The sequence below is a fragment of the Melospiza melodia genome, chromosome 1, assembly GCF_035770615.1.
Source record: "Melospiza melodia melodia isolate bMelMel2 chromosome 1, bMelMel2.pri, whole genome shotgun sequence".
NCBI classification, from domain to species: domain Eukaryota; kingdom Metazoa; phylum Chordata; class Aves; order Passeriformes; family Passerellidae; genus Melospiza; species Melospiza melodia.
The window spans coordinates 147483358-147492125 of NC_086194.1; positions in this window are offsets into that span (position 1 = coordinate 147483358).

Here is an 8768-nt window from a genome sequence, read left to right on the forward strand (position 1 = left end):
TTATCATCTAGTTGATTTATTTGCTGCAGTAAGCAATATGTTGCAAAAACTATTTTGGCTGCTTCTAAGAGACAAACCAGGCAGAAGACTGCACTGTTTTCCTTAAGCATGTCTGGCCAAGGCAGCCTTGCACAAGCTGGACTAAGTTGCCATCTGCAGAGGTGACTGCTGGCACCTCTTGTTAAAAGAAAACCCCCACTGTGTCTATGTGTGGGGACGATGGGCAGCCATTTGTGAGACAACAAAGCTAAGGATCAGAGAACACAGTGAGGGTCCCTAGGGTCCCACCTGTGCCTCAGCACAGCCTCCTGCTCACCTCTCTTGCCCTGCACAGAGCCGTGTGTGACATTGCAGGGCGCGAGTCGTGCCCAGCCTGCAGCACGAGCTCTGGCACCCGACCACGGCTCCCTGCAGCCACAGAGCTCCTGACAGGCAACACCCCAATGGAGCCACTCCTGAGCCCACCAGCGCGGGGTGAAAAGCTTGGCAACACCATTTGCACGGTGGCTCTGTTTGCAGTGTGGCGTTCCTGAGGTTTTCATTTCTATTAAATATAAACCACAAATGTGTTATCTTTACCTGAGTTCTAATCAGCAGGCTGGCATAGTTTGCTAGCTGAAATATTTCTGGGCATTCACAGAGCAATAGCTGATTCAGAGCTTTCAGAAATGCTTCTGTACTTCCCAAAAGTGAAGGAACTCAGAAGAAAATGAGCAGACCCCTCTTCGACCTCCTGTTCAAATGATAGGAATTAGTTATTTCTGCACAGAATCACATTCTTTATATAGAATAAACCACTAGACCTTCTGGGCTATTGGATCCACACCAAGGGAATACTATAATAGAACAGTGGTACTATCCTTACATGTCCTCCATATACCAATAATGATTACCTGGAAAGTCAGCATGGGGAGAATGTGACTTGTTTAAGAAACAGACAGCTGTGGCATCCAAAATGATTTGCGTCTGTGTACTTCAGTGCTCAACTCTCCTAACTGAAAAAAATAAACAAAAGCCTGAAATTGCAATGAAGTACCAGGTATTTATTGAGCCATTTATTGTGTTTCCAGCCTGTTTGTCTCTAGATTGATTTAAGAGCTTCTCTTCACCTTTTTAAAATTAAACTTGTTTTCTAGCCTCATTTCACATTAAGAGTGATTTTAGAGTGATCTGGCACATTTGCTGCCCCTTTCCTCAGGGAACTGTGAATGTACTTAATGTGAACTAAATTATACCACCCCCCTCGGCCACAGGAGTCTCTTCCTGTCCATAGGGCATCCTCCAGTAGGCTGGCTGGGGGCTGACAACATCAATTGTCAGATTTCAGGTGAAATGTCCCCTCTGTAACTGCTACCACTGCTAGACGATCAAATTCAGGAAAGCATAATGAAAACTGCCATAGCAAAGGAACAAGTGGCTCTCTTTTCACATGAATGGTCCAGTGTTATTGATGATGCTCAAGGGGGACACCTAATACCTCCTGTTCAATAGTGTATGGCTGTGACACTTTACTGTCATGCTCTTTTTGATTATGTTTAGCAGGAGCCAGTAGGAAGAAATGAGTGCTGCACAAGGTGCGAGATCCTCATTGATCATAGTGTGAACCTCCCTTCTAGAAAAGTTCCTGTTTCTGTACATGCCCTTCCTCTGTGCAAATTAGAGGAAGGAGAGCAAATCTGATCGTAGCAAAGTAAGATCAGTCTTAGCTATGGGAGGGAAATGTCTGTGGCTAAGAAGCTATTCAGGTAATACCAGCTAGGATTTGAACTTTGATGTGAAATTCCCTCAGTCTTCAATCCTGTAGCCTCAATATGATTTCAAGATGCCAGGACTAGAAAGGTGTAGCTGCATTTGGGGTGCTGGGTTGTGTGCCACTGGCACAGAGCAGCAGACTGCTCCAGCCATTGCCTCAGCCTTGGACAGAGGGAGAGCAGCAGCAAATTACCATTGAGGCGTCACGTCTGTGCCCACTGCTGCCCAGGCTCCAGTTTCAGGAACATGACTTGATCTGAAGCCATCCTCTGCCTTCAGCAAAATAAACATCAAGTGCCTTTCCTAGGAAGAAGCAGTTTTCCATTTTTGTACCAGCCCTGGGTGATTCCTTGTTGGCAAAGTTCTGCCCTTACTTGCAAGCCAATATGGCCTGAGACTGTTCTGCCAAACTGATCATGCTTCCTTGACCTGTGACTTTTAAACTTTAAAGGCTGCTCTGAGCTGCTTAGAGAAGCAGTTTAGGTAAGCAGGGGCTGTATGAGGAATGTATGGAATAGTAATTATAGTAATAGTATAATAGAATATATGTTTTTGTAAATGTAGTACTATATGAACAGTTGTTTGCTGAGGAAGGTGACAAAACTTATTCTTGCCTTTGTGCAACTTTATGTCAGAGAATGGCCCCAGTAAAGACTGCTGCTTCCCACATACCATTACTACAAGGCAATTACCATTACGAGGCTTCCTTGTACCCAGAAAATTATTTTTATCACTGACCATCTTTATGCAATCATTAAAAAAACCCCAAAAAACAAACAAACCATTTTACTCTTTCCAAAATAAGAACAAGGTCTCCAATCTGGTTTTTATTTTTCTCCACCACTATGGAGAAAAGCAGAGGTTTGTAGTACTTCTGAAAACATTTGGTGTAGGTAAGATGTGCAGTTCTGCTTTGTCCTGGTTGAATCTTCCTAATTACACTTACCTGCGTGTTCATTGATGTCATCTGGCTCCTAAATAAGCATATAAGATTAACTGAGGACAATCTTGTATCCATTAGGCTGGAAGACAAGGTTTTAGTAAGAGAAAGTGTTCTTTCTGAGAAAGAACACTTGCATTGCTTGAGGAGCCTTTTGTGTGTCCTTCACCAGTAAACAGTGAGAAAGAGCCATGGAAGGAGAGGGAATGATAACAAGGCAGCTGACACCAGCCATGGCTTTCACAGCCTGCAGCAGCTGACATCCAGACAGCCTTCATTTCCCACAGAGCTTCACTCAAGTTTTGATAGACTTGAGGAGAAAAAAAGGGAATTACAGAATATGGCCATAGGAAGAAGACAGGGTCTAGTGGCAGACATTCCTTTCTTAACCTTTTGGGGACCCCCAAGAAGAATCTATCAGATTTTAGTACACTTCTCAAGGCCTTACTGTTTTTCTGTGGTCTGCAGAGAGGTCTAAGAACCAGGGATCAGTTCCTGCCCAGCATCTATTACCAACAGGGGACCATCCATCACTGACTCCAAAATTATTTCCATTCCTAGTCATGACCTGAATCCATGTTGTCAATGATCCAGTGCTACCTTCAATTAGAGAAACTTGTAAAAATCTTAGCATTTTGTTTGTGATTGCTGGGGAATGAGAGGTTTGACAGCCCATGGCAGTGCTAGGTGGCATTTCTTCAGGACTGGCCATGCTATGATGCCTTGGCCACAGGAACAGGAAAGCTCTCCCTGAGTGATCTGCTTCTTATTTTAATCAAATCGGGCAGCAGTTTTCCATGATCCTCACATTAGTTAAGAGATCATGGAACAGCATCACAAGGTTTGGGTCAAGATGCCATTACGATAGTCTTTCAACATATCACATCACACACAGTCATTCTTTTTTTTTTTTTTTTTTTTTTTTTTTTGTGCATTTGGAAGACTTCAAAAGAGTTTCTTTTTATAATAAAATGCAGTTAATAGTTGTGTTGATATTTAATATTTGAAATCCAGTTTAAAGTGTTTGATTGGAAATTTTAAGCCTAAGGCTCTATTTAAATAAAACAAAAGCAAAATCCCCTCATCTTTGATGCTGACTGTTTATCAACTTTTTATGCCATCAGCTGTATTCAAAGGAATATTGCAGAACAGCCACTGTATCAAATGGAAATACCAGGGAATAAAGATGGAGCCAGTGAGTTGCAATAAAACAAAAATCAAGATAAAGCATGACCATAGCAATTTGTAAAATCCAAATTAACAATTACAGCACTCATACACAGAATATTATTAAGTTTAAATTACTCTAAAACTTTTTTAGGTTTGGTGAAACACCAACCTTTCCAGCCAGTGAGAAAAAAAATTCAAAAGCAATCATAGTCCACAGAATTACTGTGAAGCCTAATTTCAGTGTAAAAACTACTTGAGTTCACAGAAGTCTAGCCCAAGATGAGATGAAGAATTCCAGAGAATTGTGTGGAAATTAAGTTCTCCAACATGTTATTATAGAAACACATAAATAGGTTATTTCCAGAATTTCTGGGAAAATACAGAACTGCTGAAGTCTCAGACCCTGGAAACTGCTGACTGAAGGTGTTGCAATTCTCATCAGATTTATTTTGGGAAGACAAAGTCTGGTAATGACAGTCAGGATGAGGATAGGAGGCCTGACAAGGACTGCAATAACTTAGTTCAGCAGCTGGCTGTGCTCACAAAGTACATGTGTTTGAGACAATAAGTAACTTTCTTTTTTAGATGTAGCAAAAAATAGTCTCCTGCTTTCCTTCCAAATGAAAAACCAGTGAAGGAATCAGAGCATTTAATTAACTAAGAAATCCAACAAAAGTTCTTTTATTTTCTTTCATTGCAGAAGTAAGGCTTACAATGTGAGGTTACATTTAACATTACATACAGTAAATTATTAAATAAAACTAAAAAATGAACTGTAATATTTTCCATTTTCAAACTTTGAAAGGGAAAAGTCTTAAATTTTTGCAATCTTTTTTCTGTTTTTCCTTGCAAGCTATTTGGGTTTGCAGAAGAAGAAGGTGCAGGTGAAAGATCTTATGTGGCAACAAGAGATGAAATTCTGAAAATTCCCAATATTTTGTCAGAACTTTGTGGAGACTAAACTCTTTTCAAGAAAATTTTGGATTTTCTATAACTTTATATTTCAATAAAGAAGGTGGTCCATAGAAAATTTTCTAGTAAACTGCAATATGTTTTCTGGCATGCAAGACACTGCATTTGTGGCAGTACAGTATTAGGGGTACTACTTTACAAAAATAAAAATAAGCTGTGCTTTTGTAGACCTGCTCCCCTCCTGCCCCAGGCATCTCTCTCCACCCAGGAACTTTGTCCTCCTTCCACAGAAACTTCTCCTCATTCAGTGCACAGGGACAAAAATGTTTTACAACAAGCCATTATTCTTTTTATCTGAGGTTTGTTATCACACACTACCCTGAGAACATCAACAATAAAAAAATGTCGATAGCAGTTGTATGTACTGATACTGGTCAGCTGTCACAAAGCATTCAGCAGCAGGAGATTCACCTTTCCCATCATTCAGATAAGAACTATTGATTGTAAGAGCTCTTATTAATGTGCAATGTAAATTTAATACAGCTCAAATACAGCTAGTGGATAGTTAGTAAGAGTTATCAAACACTATTTGCGACTATTCTAGCAATCTTTTCAGGTGAGTTCAACAGTCCACCCATATTTAAAAAGGAGAAGCTTTATCAGTGCCTCTTTCCTCTTGACAGCCCCTTTTACAAAAGCCATGGAGGGAGGTGGTTAAGTGGTTTCATGTGCAGAGGAACGAGCGTCTTCTGGGGCGTCACGCAGCACAGAGCGCTGACCCAGGGCGGTTTCGGGTTTCCCAACAGAGCCGTGCTGGGAAGGCACTGCTGCTAAGTGACCGCGCCAGTCAGAGCAGAGCTGAGGCTTTCATGCTATACTAAACCCAGACCAGGCCCTGGCAGCATGACCTCATTAACCTCATGACTCTTGATCTCTCAATTATGTCCAAGTCTCCACTCACTGAAGAATTTGGGACAAGTCTGGCTTCAACACTAATTTATTTATTTCCATAAATGATCTATTTACATTGGCTTGGAGGTCAGCATCTTTTTTTTTAAAGACAGTCACACTTAGAAGAGATTATCTATATTTTTGAGATGCCTTAATGGTCTAATAAAACAGATGTGGGACAGACGGTATTGGGGAAGGAAATTTAACCTGGGAATTCTTTTACCATCCAGAATTTCAGCAAGAAAACCAAAATGTATGTGTTTGAAGTGACACTTGAGATTTATTGCAGTCATGCAATTATATGAACTAGTCCTGCCTAAGCAATGAAAATTCCCTTGTTCAGAAAGCAGCTGAAATATAGAAAAGAGCTAAGCTGTAGGAAGATATCAAACAGGAGCATAGACAATAACAGTGTGCAAACAGAGGGAGATGATAGCTCTGTGCTTACAGAAGTTACACACATTACTTATAAACAGCAGAACATTTCCCTCTGATCCCGTAGGAAGGCTCTGGATCAATGCTGGTATCTTAAGCCTGTTACTATTTCTTCTGCAACCCTTGGTGTCATGTCAAAGTTAAAACAGTCACAAAGACCTTTGCTTCTTATTCTGTCCTAGTCTCACACTGGATGCAAAACGTTAAACACAAAGTCAGTGTGAATTTAGCAGAGAAGCCTTCTGGCGATTGCTTCAGAGCTTCATATGCTTCTTACAAATTCTCTCCAAGGGAAGCTACTGCATTTTAATTTACAGAAGTACCTGAGCAACCTTGGATCAAGAGATTTATTTTGATTAAAGATTTTGCCCAGAGAGGTTATGGAGTCTCCCTCACTGGAAATATTCAAGAACCTTCTGGATGCAATCCTGTGCCATGTACTCCAGGATGACCCTGCTTGAGCAGGGATGTTGGACCAGATGACCCACTGTGGTCCCTTCCAACCTGACACATTTTGTTATTCTGTGATTCTGATTCTGTGATTAAAGTCCTTCTAGATTTAGGCATGCATATATAAATGTTCAATGGCAAATTGAAAATCAGGATTTTTCATGACAGTAAAGACTGACAACTTTTTGTTAGAATGGAGTGGGTAGGAGTTAATTCACATTAACCTATGAAGATATTTCTAAAACTAAGTGGCGATACATTGATGTTTCTCTGATTTTCAGTGTCACTGAGGTACTTTTAAAACTGCTGCCAACTGTTATTCTTAAAAACATTACAGTTAGCAGTTGCCAAATGAGCAGGAGGAGCATTTTCCTAAAATTTATATAGTAAGATGTATCACATGTTTCACAGGGAAAATCCATCCAACAGTCAAAGAAACACTGATCACGTATTCAGATTTATTTGGGTGATTACACAGCGAGTGTTTACCTTTGTGTAAGTATGTGGTATGTGCATTCATCACTGTCATCATTAACTCTGCACTCCAGCCTGGGCAGCCGGAATCTTGAATTCCATTCCACGTCCTTCATCATCTGGTTTGTCCACACTTGTGCATATCTTCCAGTTCCAATAACAAGAGATTTTCTGTAGCTCAATTAAATTGTTTTTTTTTCTTCATTTGATGGACCACCACCCTTTATTGGACCAGATGAAATCACTTATCTTGCCAGTGCACCCACTAGTGTCATTGCAATTCCCTGTGTAATAAGCCTTAATCAGCAGCAGTAGATGTTAGAATCTGATTCTTTCAGATTTCCCTAGATTTGAACGGCTTTCTGTACTAAAACATTAAATATGCTTAAAGTAAGACATCCAGTGTCGTTTTCATGTAGGGGGAAAAAAATTAAAATAAGAGAACTACAGCACTTTGATTAGTGTCTAATACTGCAACTTCCAAAAATGTATAATTCCATAGATGGGCTATAGTCTCTGGTCTGTGTTTAATAAATGTCAAGGAACCAACCTGATCTAGAGCCAACTGCACAAATATGGAAGATGGAATGGTTTAGTACAAAAATTTACTGAAGATTAGATAAAGTTAGATAAAACTATGCTCAGTCATAGAAATCAAATGTTCCCTTAGACATTCTTCTGCATTGACAACCTACTTTATTTACTACCAAGGATTATTCCCATAAACATTCCAGGATCACAAATTCTCACGATTAAACAACATAAGAATGTCTTCCTCCCTTTGAGTTGCTGCAGAGCCCTTCTCTGGGTATCTGACTCTTCCCATGACACTCTTCAAAGACCTTCATTGCCTGGCACCCTGGACTCTGCTCTGGGTGCTGTGGGCAGGCAGTCTCCTGGAGCACTGCTAGCTTCCTGGCCTTTCAATGGATCCAGTCTCACTGGCACAGCACAGGAATCATGAGCAGCCCCAGTGGGAGGAGCTGCTCAGGGAGCCAGAGCATGGTGCACTCCATGGGAGTGCTGAATGCTCCATGGGAATATTGTGCACTCCATGGGAACATTTTATACTCCATGGGAACATTTTACACTCCTTGGGAGCATTGTACGCTCCGTGGGAGCACTGTGCGCTCCATGGGAACATTGTCCACTCCATAGGAGCACTCTGCACTCCATGGGAACACTGTACACTCCATAGGAGCATTGTGCACTCCATGGGAACATTGTACATGCCAGGGAACATTGTACATTCCATGGGAACATTTTACACCCCATGGGAACACTGTACAATCTATGGGAACATTGTATATTCCATGGGAACACTGTAAACTCCATGAGAGCACTGTGCTATCCATGGAAGCACTGTGCACTCCATGGGAACACTGTACAGTCTATGGGAACATTGTACACTCCATGGGAATATTGTACACTCCATGGGAACTTTGTAGACTCCATGGGAACATTGTAGACTCCATGGGAACACTGTGCACTCCATGGGAACACTGTACAATCTATGGGAACATTGTACATTCCATGGGAACACTGTACATTCCATGGCAGCACTATGCACTCCATGGGGGCACTGGGCACTACAGGGCAGCACTGTGCAATCCATGGGAACATTGTACGCTCCATGGGGGCACTGGGCACTCCAGGGGGAGTGGTGGATGGGCAGGAGCTGCCC